This window comes from Talpa europaea (assembly GCF_964194135.1).
Source record: "Talpa europaea genome assembly, chromosome: 6".
NCBI classification, from domain to species: domain Eukaryota; kingdom Metazoa; phylum Chordata; class Mammalia; order Eulipotyphla; family Talpidae; genus Talpa; species Talpa europaea.
This window is the reverse complement of record NC_140072.1, coordinates 104,989,434-105,005,434: the sequence shown is the minus strand read 5'-3', so window position 1 is coordinate 105,005,434 and position 16,001 is coordinate 104,989,434.

The following is a 16,001-nucleotide window of genomic DNA, read 5'->3' as shown; positions in this document are numbered from 1 at the left end:
TTTGGAGGGGCAAGAGGTAGGTAACTAGCACAGCTCAATTTCTGGCCTGGAAGATTTTACACTTGCAACACTGAAGTGTTGTTAAAATTTGAAATATATTCACAGAGAAACTCTATTGAAAGTCATCCCAAAGAAATAAAGTGACTCATTACCCTGTAGCCAGATGACTTTGTGAAAATCAGATGCATTGTTACCTGAATTGGTAACAGTTGTTTTTCACTCGAGGTACAACATGTTCTAGGCTGCAAACCTTCCTTGTCAGATGGTAAAGCTGAAATTTTCCTGGTGACAGAACAGCAGCAGGCAAACTGCAGGTTTCCTCTATCCCTTCCCTCAACACACAGAGCCTTATATTCCATCTAATATGACAGGGTGATCTCTGCTTAGCTTCAACTCAAAACACAGTTTTCTACTTCCTGATTGTAAAATCCCCAAAGATGCCTCAGTTTTTTTTTCTTCCAAGAAATGCACATGAAAATCTTTCCGCCAAAAAATACCCACAGAACCTAATAAACAGTAACCTAAATTCAAGAGCACCTGGAGAGTGCTCAGCAGGTGGGAAGAAATTTCCAGAAAGTTTATTTGGAATCATCACTCTCCCCCTTCCAGTCATTTCTCTCCCGACTAACCACACAAATCTGTGGTCAAATGCATTTGGCTCAGAGTGGGAAGAGAAAATCCCAGGGAGATCAGCTATGTCAGTTCTCGGCTAGATGGGAATTTTCTCTCCAGATTATACCCAGGACCAAGGTGGAGTCCATGCCTTTGTTCAACAGCACAGACACAGCCACTCTTTCTGGGACAGCGTGGGCAGCATCAGGATGCAGAGCATACAGTGGCTTCAGCTGAAGGGCAGACTGGGCTGCGGTGAACTCTCAGCCCTCACATTATCGCCAGTCATCTCCCCTATTATATGACAACAGGGTGGTATTAACCACGAGTCATTGTTTTCCATGGAAATAACGGCCTTCAGGCCTGATAATGTACTTTGGCATCAGGGCATCAAAGTAAATGCAGACACTGCCCCTGTGCTGGCCCTGGCTGCTCTGATAAATCGCCCATCAATGGAGTCTCGGAGAGAGACTCTAGCAAATGAACAGATTATTGAATTTTTTCAGGTCATTTGAAGTATGAGTGCCTGCCTAGGATAAAGAAAGCAAATAGGTCTGTCTCTTTTCTGAGTCACGTTCTTTGTGATGCAGCTTCTTGAATAGAACAGGGCGGCACTGACCCTGAGGCCAGGCTTACATGGCTAATTTTAGAACATCATTTCTGGTTAAAGCACCATGTTGTGGATATATTTTTTTAATAATTCCAGAAACAGATTTTTTTTTGTTTGCATTCTGGAAGGGTCTGTTCTTTCTTGAAATCTGCTCTGTTTACCTTCTATGGCCCCCTGCTCTCCTGGGTCACTCGTTTTTGCTTTGTTCCTCCACTAAGTGTGTAAATGAAGATCATCTCCCAGCTCTGCCCTTGTACACAGAGTGTTTCTTCTCGCTACACCCCCAGTAATCCACCCAAGATTGCATCCTCAATTCAAACCCCTCACTGAAGCCCTGGATTTTCTCACCTGTTGTATACTCAAGCTGCATGTACAGAAACAGAACTGGCTGTTGTCCTTCAACACCGTTCAAAAAAGAAATAGTCCAAAATGGAGTCTTTCCTGATGGACCGTAGAGACTTAACACCTAACCTAATAAGTTTCAGTAGTTCAACAAAGCGAAATTCTAAGCCAATTAGTTTGGAGTTGCCTAATCAGCATCCCTGGGGAAATCTGCATAGGAGGCCCCCTACGCTCCCCTGACCACCTTGTCCTGCTCCCCACTTGTTCACTCATTTCAGAGCCTTTCTCCTTGCTGGATGGAGGCTGCCCAATTGATGAATCATTTAATTTGGCCAGTGAGATCTCTCAATTTATACAGATGAATTTTGTTTTTCAGCAATACCAAAATTGTCCCTACTCCCAACATCACTGCTTCTTCCCTACTGACCGGAAACCATTTTCTAGAACTCATGATGAAAACGGTTAATATCACAGTTTTCCTGAGCTATTCATTGTCTCTGTTTTCATGTGAGACTCTTTAAGATCTTTTACTGAAATAATTATAATCATTCTCCTCTAAACTCTTCTGATTCAGTTCATTAGAGGGTACTTCCACATTACTCATACTAGAAACCCTCTCTAATCACATACCTGCTTTTTCCAAAATCTTGCTGTGGCTCCCGACTCCCTGTCTAGGAAACTACTGGCTTCATAGCTTAGCATGGAAGGAGCTGCACCAGACTCCAACTAACTCCAGTTCTCCCATTATCCCCTGGACTAAGGGCCAGCAAACCAAAACCTATGAACCAAATTTGGACCATGACTTGTTTCTGTAAATGAAGTTTTATTAGAACAAAACCACACCCACTTTGTAAATTGTCAGTCAGTTTTTACTTTACAAAGGTAGAATATGCTACAATGTTAGATAATTACAAGATATCATATGTAAGATATTTACTATTCAGCCCTTTACAGAAAAGATGGTTGATCGTTGCTCTAGCTATTTTCCTATATTAAAAACCAAACTGGAAGCTCTGAACTTTCCATTTATACTTTTTTTTAAGATTGATTTATTTATGCATACAAGATCTGGGGTACAGGCCAGAGGTGCGAGGGGTGAGAGGGTTCACCAGAGACAGAGTGGGGAACAGAACAGGCAGACTGACTGAAACACACTGCTGAGGGGAGCAGCAGGCAAGTCAGGAGAGGTCTGCTGCGCCATGTGGGTAGCTCCCTGGTGGAGGATCAAACTTGTGCTGCAGTGGCTGTGGTGAGCTTCATAGATTGCATCTTAGCCCCTTGCCACCAGGGAGGCCCTCCATTTATACTTTTGTAACAGTGTAATCCTCATAGAAAGGGGAGGTTTCATTCTCCCTGCATCACCCAAGAAGGGTGGAACTAAGGAGAGAGGAGAAGCTAAAAAGCCGTGCTTGCTTCTCAGCCTTGGACTTGCACCTGGGACTTGTGGGACTTGGAAGGAGACACTTAGAGATGTGGGTGAGAGTCTGGTGGGGAGGCTGACAATGGCAGCTTTCATCTCGACTTGTATTTTGATTTTGCTCCTTTCCTTCCAGACCTCTGCGACCCCATCTGCTCCTTTCATATATGGGTCCCTATCAGATACCAAAAAGTGCCTTAGACTTGTGGCAAGGTTTCAGACCTCAGTGGCCCTGATTTGGACCAACCCTGTTTGGCTAGGCAATCACCCATGTGAGGATGGGTAACTTTGGGTGCTTCATTGGGAGACTATATTCTTTTCTCTCTCTTCTCTCTATTGCACACTAATCCTTTAAAGTTCTTTTCTATTGAAAGTCTATGCACTAAGTATGTTTTGTCTTTAAGTAACAGATGGCAGAACAACTCACTTAAAGCATGTAGGTTTGGGGGTCCAGGGTGGCCCTCATTTTACCTGTTAACATGTTTCACTCCAAAAATGTTTTCCCGGGGCCTCCCTGGTGGTGTAAGGGGTTAAGCACAGCACTATGAAGCAATCTGAAGCCTCTGCAGCACGAGTTCAATCCCTGGCCAGGGAGCTACCCACATGGCACATCAGACCTCTCCTGACTCACCCGCTGCTCCCCTCAGTAGTGTATTTCAGTCAGTCTGCCTGTTCTCTTCCCTGCTCTGTCTCTGATGAATCCTCTCACCACCCCCCCACACCTCTGGCCTATACCCCAGCTCTTGTATGCATAAATAAATCTTTAAAAAAAAAAAAAGCTTTCCCAATCCCAACTCTTAGAGTCTTTCAAATTCTCCTCAAATGTACCTCCTTCAGGAAACTTTCCTCAGTTGTACTCATCGGTTCCTCACTGAAGTGCTCTTTCCAGCAAATGCCTTTATTGAACCTCTGTCATCCAGGCACAGTGATAGACCATGTGGACACTGTGAGAAACAATGGACCTAATAAAGCTTGCCCTTGAAAGGCAAAGATTCCTATAACATAAATATGGCAAAATATAAATTGTAGTAAATGGTAAAAAGAAAAGTCAGGGTGTTATAAGAGAACATGACAGGGGGATCTACTTTAAATGAGAAAATCAAGAGCGTCTTCTCTGAGGCTGAGACCTGTGATGAGCAAAGCACTGCAGGGGGAGCATATTCCAGCCACAGGGAGTAATGGGAGAATGACCATGGAGCAGAACAGAGCTTAGCATGTCTAAGGAATTAAATATGGGTTCAAGTGGCTCTGCCTATCCAGAAAGCAAGGAGAAATGTGTACATACCAAGGCTGAAAGGTGGCAGACACCAAATCAGGAGGAACTTTGAAGGCCATACTAGGAGTTGAATTTCATTTTCCCATGAAAAACCATTAGACCATTTCGAGCCTAAAAGAAGAGCTCACATTTCTTTTTTCTTTTTTTTTTTTTTTAACATCTTTGTCTTCTGCGTGGAGAGTAGATTGGAGTGGAGGCCAAAGTATACTCTCTACTATCTAACTCCCACTGTAATAATTCCCACTTTTTAATAATTCTCTTTTGTGACATCACCTTCTGTTATTTGCATATACTGCACATTGTAGTTATATGTGAACATATTCTGTTGTCTTGCTAGAGGCAACATACTGGGGATCCTGGATTCTTAGCCCTTATCCATCTTAGAATCTTTTGTGCCATCCACTAGAGCACATTGCACAAAGCAAACATAGCATGAATAATTAATGAGTTAAATTAGCTGTCCAGATTTTCCTGAATTCACAAACTTCCATATTTCTCCAACACTCAGTGTTTAGGTTCACTGGAGCCTAAACTCATTGGAAAGGAACTGTATTTTCATAGGTAAAAAGAGGACTGATGGGGAAAAACTACAGGGAGCTGATTTGGCACAATATTGGACACAAGATGAAGGCTATCTTTTATGGAATTAGAGGTTAGCAAAACTGGAATTACCTGTCTTGTAAGGAAAGGGGTTCCTAATCAATACCAGTTTGAGCTGTGATCACATGACATTGACCAGAGACAATATGGATGATCTAGTAGGTTGAATGGTGCCTCCCAGGTCCTAACAATAGAACATACCTTAACCCCAATGACCCATGAATGTGACTTTATTTGGAAAAAGGACCACTGTAGATACACAATGCAAAAATCTCAACAGAAGATAATCCTGGATTATCTGGGTTAACCCTAAAAACAAGAAGTGTTCTTATAAGAGACAAAAGATGAGATGAAACAAACACAGTAGAAAAGGTTCTTGAAGAGAAAGGCAGTTATCAGAGTGATGGAAGATCACATCAAACCAGGGAATGCTTGGAGCCACAGAGAACCAGGAGAAAGGATGTGCCCATACAATCTTAAAAGGAAGCATGACCCTGCTAACAAACTATTTTTGGACTCCTGGCCTCCAGAAATGTGAGAATAAATTCCTGCTGTTTTTAAGTATGTAGTTACAGTAGCAACAGGAAGCTAATCCAGATAGACTGGGGAATGAGTGCCTAGCTCCATGGTTCTCAAGCAATTTTTCAAGGTTTAGCTCCTTTAGTTCAAATGGAATATTACTGACAAGACAAGAGGTAAAACACATAGAAATTTCCCAGCTCTGGTTGAAGGAAATGGGTAGCCTCCTGCCTTCCTGGTGCTTCCTCCACCTAAAGGGCTGTTATGGAGCTAGATGACTCCAAGACTCATCGGGTCAGCATTTTACATGACAAGGAAGACAAGTCCAGGAAACTCAAGTGTATTGGGTAGGCTACTCTTAGAAGCAGACCCTGTGCTTGTGTGGGAGGTCCTCTCAGGAGGAACCATCAGGGAATTAAAGGAGGCCAATAGTAAGTATAGTCATGGGGAGGTTATTTCTATGGGCAACTGTTGTAAATCCTGCAAAAGTCTCTGAAATGATTTAGACTATGACTCAAATGTTCTGCAAAGAGCTTGAAGATGGAATATTTGTCCATTAATTTCCACTCTTCACTGGCTAGTGCTGCCCCCAGGAGTGGTAATTCCCACCACTTTTCTCACCTCCTCTCCTCTCTAGCTGAGCATGCACAAAGCCCTGGTGCTGGCAGCATGAGTCCTTGGCACATACTGGAATGGTGTGAAGTGCGGGGACGTGACTAGTACTCTACTGGCAGGTCTGGGAAACACTCCAGTTGGCTGCTGAATGCCTATGTGAGAAACAACTCTGTGTAAGACCATCTACACAGTCCTGGAGGAAACAGGCAGAATAAGTCCCTTGTTTCCCTATTGTTCAACTAATCATGGAATAGAAACTTTGCTCTAAACTGTACTTCTCTGCAGCTTGTCAATCAACCGTCTGCATAAATAAGTCATAAAACAACTGAGCATTTGCAATAGTCATGACACAAATACTACACACATAGGAAGGGAAGGACTAGAACATGGAAATCATTCAAAAAAATTAACAATTCTTGTTTTAAATAAATTTCCCAGGAAGAACTAGAAACAATGTCCCTGGTATTTCTATAAAAAAGTGTTGAGGATAAGACAACCTTTTAAATGCAAAGAGAAATGGACGTGACTTATCAGGCTCAATGGTGGGTACCAAAGATGAAAACAGAAAACTATGCCAAGTATATCGCTGTGCCAGGAGGGCACTTCTGGTTTGGCAGAGTCTAAGTATTATAGGACACGTGGAGCACTCTAACAGCCTAGAGTACTGGAGGGAGACAGCATGGTGGTTAAAAGCAGGTAGTTAAGTCCTGACAGACCTGGCACCAAACCTGACCCACCACTTACTGACAGTGTGGCCTTGAGCAAATGACTCTACCTCTTGTATATCATGGGACAGATCATTCCAGTGAGGTCACAGGAATGACACACCAAGACTAATGCCGAATGCTTAAACATTTTATTCACTTTTGTTTTTAAAGGCGCTTAAACCTTTAGTTTGTCACTCAGAGACACATCACCAGGGACCATGCAGAGAGAATGAGATTTGGGAAATTCCACCCCTCCAGTGACACAGGGGAGGGGTAAAGATGTAAGGTATTGTAGGTTTCTATCAAGATGTTCAAATCTGGGCTGTACTTGTTAGTTGAAAGCCTGCCAAACAAGGCAGCCAGCAGAGTAAAATCTAAGTCTGCAGCAAAAGGGGGGTATGTTTCATGCTTGGGAACACAGCCGCCTGAAAACCCTGAAATTTCCTGGCCTGGGGGAAAATATGTGCTTTTTGCCAGGCAGCTTCCTATGGGGTGCTTCTGGCTTACAAACAGTTCCCCAGACAGTATCCCTGGTGGCTTTCCCCAGAGCATGCCTTGTTCCCTACCACCTTTGCAAAAATGTCCTTACTCTGAGTCCTCCCACTCCAACCCACAGACTGAGTATTTTAAGCAGATGTAGTAGAATTAACAGGAAGTGTATTTATAGGACTTTTTTCCTAAAGGAACTTAAAGTTTGAGCAATGCAGAAGTCCTCCTGGAGCTATTTCTGTACCTGCAGAAAGGTAGATTAGAGAGATGACTGTCATCTGATGAATGGTATGACTAGTCTTCAGGCTAAGATCCTGGGGTTTTCCATGCGAGCTGTGCTGCCAACCCACTGGCAGGCCGGGCAAATCGCAAACACTCACTGTGCCTCAGTTTTCCCATATGCAAAGTGGAGATAAAAATATACTTCCCCGCTGGGTATGTTCTGAGGATTAAGGAAACAATATCAGCGAAGCACTTTGTGGTGTTATAGACCCCAAAAGGTATTACCATTATAAAAATGCACAATGTAAGACTATTTTTTAGTTTGTGACTTTGATGGCATGAAGAAACTTCACCCTCCAGCTTTTTAATATGATTATAAGCCCTTTACAAGAATACAGCTTTCACTCGGCACAGCAGGATACATAATATTTCTTATAAATTTAATTTAGAAAACGGCAGGAAAATAATGTTAAGGATTTGCCTTAAACCTACTAAAGCACGGCATTTCCATTAATACTGCCACTCCATCTTTAACTCCACACATTGTGCTTTAAGATGACAGTCTTCTAAGAGCCCCGCTATTCTTTGGAACAATAAAGGTAAACTTGAGATACAGGGCTTTTTGTCTCTAGACTTTTCCCCCTAAAGCTGCCTAGTCAGATCCCTAATAACCCCCTTCATGTTTTTTTCTTCTTTTGAAGTAATGGTCTGAAAAGTTCTGAGATAAGTTTCTCGAGGTCTTCCGATAATGGATGCTCTTCCCCGAGCACTCGCTGCCCCCCTGGAACTTCTGAATGGCTTTGGACACAGAGTTGCTGGGTGTGACATAGGGGAGGTGGAATAGTTTCCACCTCCTGGTGGAATTCCACCTTCCCTGCTTTAGCTTTTGGTTAAAGATGAGAAGAAACTCCAAGGACTGAAGAAATGATTCACTGCTTTGGACAATTGTCCCCAGTGGGAGGTCATCTAAATCTCCACCTCCGAAGCCACCTGCATTCATCTTCTATGGCTGATGTGACAAAATATTGTGAACTTAGTGCTTTAAAACAACACAGCATTTATTATCTTACAGTTCTGTAGATTCTAAGTCCAAAATGGGTCACACTGGGCTAGGCAATTGTAGGGCTATGCGAGAGTTAGGGGAGAGTCTGCCCTTAATTTTTCCTGCTCCTGCATTTCTTGCCTGGTGCCCTCTACCCACATCTTCGAAACCAGCAACAGGGTGCAAGTCCTTCTTAGTTCATCTTTCTCACCTCTTCTGTTTCCCTTTTCTACTTTTAAAGATCTCTGCGATTACACTTTGCCCATCAGGACAATCTTGCCCATCCAGGGGAGTTGATTAGTGACCTTAATTCCATCTGCAGCCTTAATTCTCCTTTCACATATTCACAGAATCTGGTGATTAGAACATGGGCACATTTGGAGACAGGGGCTAATGTTTTGCTTACCATAGGACAGAAATATATATCCCAACTCCTGTTTCCATGGACAACACATGGGTCCCAAGAACTCTAGGGATGTTGCGATGTGATGTTGTTCCTGACATCAGAAGTTCTGCTAGGCTACTGCCCTTCCCTACCCCTCAAGTTTCTCGCCCAAGGACAATGCTGCTTCCTTGTCAGACCTTCCACCCCAGTCCCAGCCTCCACTGTACGCATGGGTGAGAAGCTCATCAAATCCAGGTCAGTACCGATGTAAGCATCTCATATAGACAACTGTTATCTTCCTACAAGTGATCTGAATGCATTTCGAATGTTCTGAATACCAAATGCTGAAGCTGAGTCCTCATTTCTCGACCTCTGCCCTACATTTGTTGAAATAGCAACTGATTTATGTTTTTGTGTTCCTGACTGAAGTCAAGTCTGACCAAGGTTAAATTCAACAATGAGTGGCATTTGTCTCTATTACAACACAGATATGTAGCTTGTAGGCTCTCTGCAAAGTCCTGTGCATAAAAAATGTCATCTAACTTTCAGATGAATATATCTTCAGAGAGGTAGAATATCTTACCCAGGTCACAGAGCTTTATCACCTTGAAAAAAACCAGGTGATTTTGTCTCTAGAATCATGGGCCCCACTAGAATCATGGACACCCACTACCTGTGATACAGAGAGGAGCTCCATAATACAGTTAGCTTCATTAATTGCATGTTCCCTGCCCCACTTAATGAAGGCTAGAGCTGAGAGGGAAGGAGGAGGTGAACACGACTTGGAGACTTGGATAGGAGATAGCAGAAGGCACACAGAACAGAGAGACATGAAGGAGTCCCTCTTGCTTCTCAGTTTTGGACTTGCACAAGGGATTTGGGGGACATGGAAGGAGACACTTGGTAGAGACAGGGGTGAGAGACCCATCAAGAGGCTGACAATGGCAGCCTTTACTTTAATTTATATTTTGATTTTGTTCTTTTCATCCCAGACTTGCATGGGCCCTTCTGCCCCTTTTCTATGGGTCTCTACCAGATGCCAGAAGGTGCCTTATATTCATGGCAAGCTTTTGGGCCCCAGCTGTCCCATTTGGGCCTATTTAACTAGGCACATACCCATAAGGAGATCGGTAACTTTGGGTGTTTGATCCTCAGTCTACCCACTAATAGATTTCTCCAAGTCTTCCTCCAAGAATCTTCTCCCAGTCTTCTTCTGCTTCTCTTCCCTGCTCAGCTCCACCCTTCATTAGGTGGGGCAGGGGACATGGAACCTCCCCCTTTTATAGGGATCCTCTCTGTAATACCTGTAGCTACTCCTGCACCCTTATTCATCTTAAGACATTCCGAATCCCTCTGTTAGTGTCCTCTCATCCTTTCCCCATTAATATTGAATCTGTCTTAGGACAGGCTCCCTGGTTGGAGGTAATTGGTTAATTATTCAAAGAATTCCTACCTTGAAAAGAAATTCTAAGTAACAGTACAAAGGGAGTGGGGGTGAGTCCCCACACCCTGAAACTGACAGGAAGAAACCTTTGGTTACCAGGGGTCCTCAGATCTTTCCATAGGGCAGCTGTCTATACTTCAGCCACAGCTCATTCTGTATGGAAGCAAATGAAGTCAAACGCATCCCCTCTGTGAGATTCTATAGTATTCAAGGAGAGAAGTGAGCTAGATTGACTGGCAACCAAAGATTAATTGGGTCTGTGTGGTAAGTGGTTGATGGGACAAGGTCAGCCTCTGCTCTGTGTCAGTTTGAAAGAGGATGTTGGGAGTTAGGAGGCTGTGAAGGGCGGCCTCAGGGTCAGAATGACAGCAGCTCAGGGAAGGCTCTGGGCTGTGAAGTAAAACAACCACAAGTGTAAATGACCCGGGGCTCTGATGATGTGCAGCAGAAATGTTCGTGCTTCTAGACTGACATTCAAATGACTAAAATATCACCAGCCTCAGCAGCCCGAGCTACACTAAGGGGAAGTGAACTCACATCGTCAACCAAGGGTTTACCATTTACTAAACAGAGTGTTAAAAGGTTTCTTAGTCCCTAAGGTTTGATGTCTTTGCGATAATGTCACAGCGAGGGACTGTTAATGTGATGCATGGGTGGCCTGTTTAAAATATTTACCTCCAAATGAGCCTATTACATTTCTAAAAATATTAAGTCTCTAACAGATATAGTCCTTTCCCCCAAAGACAGATTAAAAGAAAAACACATCAAATGCGTAGGCAGGTATCACTCTGAATCCATTTGCTCAGAACTATAAAACAGCCCTCGCTGTTTCTTATTCTAGCTGGATATCCATCTTCGAGGGAAGATTTGGGGGAAGGAGGTAAAATAAAAGGAGGAAATTTTAAGTATTGGAGAGTTATCCTGCAGAAGAGTGATTACATTCAAAGCACACGATTCTATAGTCACAACTGGGAAAAGCTGTCCAGGGCAGCCTGCTGCTCACTCTCCAGGATGAAGGTGGGGTGGAGGGGGTGCCACCACTGGGTCCGGGCTTGAACTTCACCCTTTGAGATGCCACACCTCACTATTTGGGTTGCTCTTGAGATGAGTACGTTCAGGGGACTGACTCAAGTTAAATATTCATTAGGAAACATGCTTTTATTTGGCCTGTAGGACACACATAAATCACATAGGTAGGAAGTCAAGTTCATGAGACAGACTTGATTTGTAAAGAATTGTATTAAAAGGAGGTGGTTAAAAGAAAGTCTAGCTCACCCAGGCCACGGATTGACCTATTAGAATGATCCAAGCCCATAACAGAGCACACCCAATAATAAAAATAATATTTACTTTGCAGTCATACATAACAGGCAGAGAGCTAAGCTGCCAACATGTTTACAGTTATTCCTACTTTCAGAAGAGGAAATTGTGGCTTAGAGTGGATAACTTGTGCGAGATCACATAAACTACATAGTGATAGATTTGAGGTTAAACCCAGTTCTGTCTGACTCCAAGCCCAGTCTCTTAACCACCATTATATACTTCCTCTGCACTCTCTGGAAGGCTCAGTTTCTCAGATTTACTGTCTTTTCCCTGACAGTGCTGGAAAAACACTGCCAAATCCTGGCTTTCTGACTCTCCTTTGTTTGAGCTGCCACACTGACCATTCCTTTCTGTTAACATAATTTTTCTTCTGTCTTCTCTATTCTAATTTATTCTCTAACACTGCAGCTATGGTGATCTTTCTAAAATACAAATCTGATTCTGTCACTCCCTTACTTAAAACCTTTAATTGGGTTCCACAGGAGAAAGTACAAACTCCTTTTCTTGGATTTCAGATATCTTGATAATCTGTCTGCTGTCCGCCTCCCCATCCTCACTGTTCTGCTCTCTTCCTCACCCCACTTTATACTCCTGGCGTATTTAACTTTCTGTCCACCCTTGGAATCTCAATCTCAGCTAATATCTCTTATTGTCTCTCTGACTTTCACTCTTCTCCCTACTCTGTCAAAATCTCTCCATAGTTTACCATGTCTCAATCTCTCCTTTTCTCTTCATCTTCTCTCCCTTCAGCTCCCCATACCTCCCTCCTTCTGTAACTGACATGACTTATCCAGTCATTCTGCAAGTATTTACTCAGTATCCACTACATAGTTATAACATAACACAAGAGAGACATGGAGCATTTTAGTGGTATCCAGTCAAACAAGAGTCCCATTTTTTTTTTTTTTGCAGAAAACATAAATATCAGAAGTGAGAGATAAATCTAAAGTACTAGATATACTCTGACTGACTGCTTTATTTAGGTGTTCTTTTAGTCATTGCAGTGTGACTGCTTGAGGAATTTTGTTTATGCAGATGTCAAGTAAGTCGATGCACAGGGGGGAACCCTCCCAGGTTGTGATTAAGTGGTCAGAGAAGTCAAGTGGTGATGGTAACAGGGCATCAGGAAGAGTTCTGAGAATGTCACCACACTGGGATGATGATGAAGGAAGCAGCTATGCACAAGTTAGAAGGACCAGCCTGTACAAAAGCTCAATTTCAGGCAGGAAGTTGATGAATTTGAGGCACAGAAAGGCCAGTGTGACTGGGGATGAGTCATCATAGTAGGAGTGGAATTTGGAGAGACAGGGGCTGGGTCATATGTGCCCTAATAGCTGGGTAAAAAAGTAGTGTCAATTTTTTTTCCGTATACAAAGGGAAACTACTTTAGGCAGGTAAGTGGTGGAATCTGGTTTCCATTATAAAAGTTCATTGGCTACGGAATCAGGATAGCGTGATGGTGTGTGTGTTGGAGTCAGAAGAGTAGAGCAGGGAGACTGGCTCAGACTCCATGGAAGAGGGTCAGATGAGGGATAATGGGACTGTGTGAAGCTAGCGACTGTGTGGAAACTGCAAAAAAAAAAAAAAAAAAAAAAAAAAAAAGGGTAGATTCAGGATGTGTCTTGGAGTTGGCAAAGTCTGCTCCAGGATTGTTGGGGGTGGGAGGTCAGGGGATGTTTGAGGTTGAGGGAAAGACTTCTCTGCAATTTGGTGTACGTAACTGAATAAATGTGGTAATATAGTCATGGCTGGTGAAAACTGAGTGCTCTCAGTTCTTTGAGGGCAAGGAAAGTACACAAGTAAGTATCTGACAGATGAGCAAATGCATTCAGTTAGTTAGTTCGACTTCTACGCACTATATTTGGGTTAGTTAAAAACTGACTTACCACAATGGTTTATCAGTTGTGTGTTTTAACATCTTGGCACATGCAGGGTATTTGAGGTCAGCCTCATCTCCTGGATTTTTATACTGATTTTACTTTTAGCAGCTGCTAATGGTCCCATGGTGGACAGGAACTGTGTCTTGTTTTATCAGCAGTACCTAGCACAAGTAGCTAGCATGAAGCACATGTTAATAATTTATTAACTGAATTGATCAAAGTCTAAAAAATACATGGAGGCTGACTTCGATTTTTTCAGACACTTCAAAACAATTGGGCATTGGGGATACCAATGTTTTCTCTCCCAAATCTCAGTTTTTCACAATAGAGATGGCTAGCCAAAGTGACATATGTGCTTATTATGTGGCTATTATTTAAAAGAATGTATTATTTACAAGAAAACAAAAAAGAGGTCTCAAATGTTCTGATAACTCTCTCATCTCTGTTCTGTGAAACCACTTGGAAACTCCTCATATTGAAGAGGCCCCTGGGAACAAAATGATGTGCTGAAATGTCTAAGCTTAGATTTCCAAACTGATTTCAACTAGTCTAATTCCTCTTCTCTAAAGCAAAGATCATTATTTCCCATGTCCCACCTACCCACTTCATGGAAAGCTTGCTGTGAGGGCTATAAAGCACATTGCCTTAGCAAGAGAGTGCTAAATGCCACATTATAGCAATATGAGTGATATGCGTATTTATTTAGTGGAGGTGGCCTCCTAATAGGCATTCAATTATTCTATAGTACTAGGATTTGGGTCATTTAGGTTACAAATTCTAAGACTCAGTAAAGACACAAAACTGACTGATACTGTGTACAAGGTTTGGACTTCAGAATAGCTTTTGTCTTCATTTCAATAATCAGGCTCGAGAAAGACTTGGTTATTAAACTGCCATATACTAAGGGTTTTCATGGTTATAAAGTATGCAACAAACCCACTAAACACTTTAGGATGCAGAATAAGCACTCTTCTGGGAGTGACAGAAGTTTAAGTTCCTTCCAAGATTAATTATAGATTTATAACAGAAAGGAATGATGAGTAAAGATCCCAGTCTTAATAAAAATTTCCCCAGAAGCAATGACACTGGAATGGCTAGAAAACCACCTAAGGAAAGTAATCAGATTATATCTAATACTTTAGATTAATCTATTACTTCTGAAGCTCTTGTCTTATGCAAAAAAAAAAAAAAAACAATGGGGGTGGACTCTTCTCCAACCTAGAGAATGAACAGCAATTGGGTCATGGGAGAATTATATTTTGTAGAAAAGGGAGAAAGAAAAATGCAAGAGTTAAACATGTTTTCCCATACAGGAAAATAAAACAAACTCCTCCAATGTAGCTAAGCCTTGATGATTTTGTCTTCCAACAAACCCCCAAACATAGATAAAGTGCTTCAAGTGCCAATTTGAATTTGGCAGGCAAGTTGGGCTGCAAATGATCTAATTTATCTCAATTCAAATCAGCTTAGCAAATTTGGAAGATGCTACATGAAAATAGGTAACATGGGAGTCACAAACACATGAATTTTAAGGTCTTTAAGCAAAAGTGACTTCCTAGGACAAACTACTTCCTGTCATCCTTCCAGTAAGCGGGGCACACAGAGACCAAGGAGAGGGGACGGGTGACCCAGTAAAGAACTTGCCTATTTAAATGCTTGGCTCAAAAATAAGAATTACAAACCACCTGCCTTCTTTTCAGAAGGAAAGAACTTTCAAAAGGCAACAATCTAGCTGAAACCCTAGGAAGAAGTAGGAGTACAAAGAGAGGGCCCAGTGGGAGAACACAGTAATTATTCAATAATTATTGGCAGTGAATAAAATGCATGAAATGCAGGTGTAAATTATAATGCAAGAATGCCATCATATTCTAATGGCAGTGCCTCCTCAGCCTAGGAAAGAGCACCCCTATGGATTCCTTTTCCAAACCCTTTACTTTGCTTAGGGGAGCTTTAAAGGAGCAGCAGACTACTGTAGTTTCCAAAAGTCACAGCAAATTTAATAAAAGGATTGGGGCACGGCTCACCTAAGAATTTTGGAACTTCACTTTCCCTTTTCTGAGTGTGGCAATTTCAGTATAAAATGAAAATGGTAAGTTTGGTTCCTTAATCTGAAAACAAAAATAAAAAAAAGTACAAAAAAAAATCCACCAAACCAAACCAAAAAATGAGGCCTTCAAGCGTGGGGAAACCTATTGTTATTTTGAGAGCAATTAGGGTCACTGAAAACAAATGATTACTGTTATACAATTCCCTAAGTCGGTATTTTGCATTATGGTTTGCAAAGTATTTTTATATCCACGTTCTCATGTGACTCTTACAGCTTCCCTGTTTTAGACAGGGATTAAACAAAACCAGGCACATATCATGGCATATGTTTCGCACATGACTTGGAGCTCTGTAAGTGAGAATACTGGGTCCAGAGAGGTTAAGTGAGGAGTTCAAGGTCACATTTCCTGTCCAAGCCAGAACCACTTCTCAAATTCAAGTCTTTGGATTCCCAGAAAAAGTCATGCTTCCA